Source organism: Amphimedon queenslandica, unplaced genomic scaffold, assembly GCF_000090795.2.
Source record: "Amphimedon queenslandica unplaced genomic scaffold, v1.1 AMPQUscaffold_3974_Cont24039, whole genome shotgun sequence".
Taxonomy (NCBI): Eukaryota; Metazoa; Porifera; class Demospongiae; order Haplosclerida; family Niphatidae; genus Amphimedon; species Amphimedon queenslandica.
The window spans coordinates 28-1,161 of NW_003555706.1; the positions used below are offsets into that span (position 1 = coordinate 28).

The 1,134-nt window shown below is 24.1% G+C and overlaps 1 long non-coding RNA gene across 1 annotated transcript; it reads right to left on the reverse strand.

Annotated features, from left to right (window-relative positions):
- Positions 1 to 682: 682 nt before the first annotated feature.
- On the reverse strand, positions 683 to 913 carry LOC109592774 (uncharacterized). Its single transcript, XR_002190541.1, has 2 exons — positions 853 to 913; positions 683 to 738 (listed from the first exon to the last, which is right to left on the reverse strand). It is a non-coding gene; the product is annotated as an uncharacterized LOC109592774 (long non-coding RNA).
- Between the last annotated feature and the right edge of the window lie 221 nt (positions 914 to 1,134).

Consider the following 1,134-nt stretch of genomic DNA (forward strand, 5'->3'; position numbering starts at 1 on the left):
ATTAATAGTAACAATAATCTATCAATAGTAACAATAATCTATTAATAGTAACACTAATCTATTAATAGTAACAATAATCTATTAATAGTAACAATAATCTATTAATAGTAACACTAATCTATTAATAGTAACACTAATCTATTAATAGTAACACTAATCTATTAATAGTAACAATAATCTATTAATAGTAACACTAATCTATTAATAGTAACACTAATCTATTAATAGTAACACCAATCTATTAATAGTAACACTAATCTATTAATAGTAACACTAATCTATTAATAGTAACACTAATCTATTAATAGTAACACTAATCTATTAATAGTAACACTAATCTATTAATAGTAACATTAATCTATTAATAGTAACACTAATCTATTAATAGTAACACTAATCTATTAATAGTAACATTAATCTATTAATAGTAACATTAATCTATTAATAGTAACACTAATCTATTAATAGTAACACTAATCTATTAATAGTAACACTAATCTATTAATAGTAACATTAATCTATTAATAGTAACACTAATCTATTAATAGTAACACTAATCTATTAATAGTAACATTAATCTATTAATAGTAACATTAATCTATTAATAGTAACACTAATCTATTAATAGTAACACTAATCTATTAATAGTAACATTAATCTATTAATAGTAACACTATTACTTACACCAAGACCAGTTCTTCCTCTAGCACCAGTATCACCAGTCATACCTTGAACACCCTAAGAACAGTAACATTTAAATGTATACATACATGTACATGTAGTACAAGTATAAATAAATCATTGATTTGCATGATGAAGTTAGGAGGGGGTGGGGCTGAGGGTGGGGCTTACTTTAGGTCCAGGATTCCCTTGAGATCCTTGCCTGCCTTTTCTACCAGGAGCACCCTATTAATAGTAATAATAATAATAATAATAATAATAATAATAATAATAATAATAGTAATAATAATAATAATAATAATAAATAAATAAAAAATAATAAGCTACTCCCTCTATCTTTCTATGCTATGATATTGTTCACCTATTGTTCAATATGCATCATAAAATGTGATAAAAATTTGGGTTGATTTCGGAGCCATTTTTTGAAAAAAACCATGGGCTATAGCCTTGGGT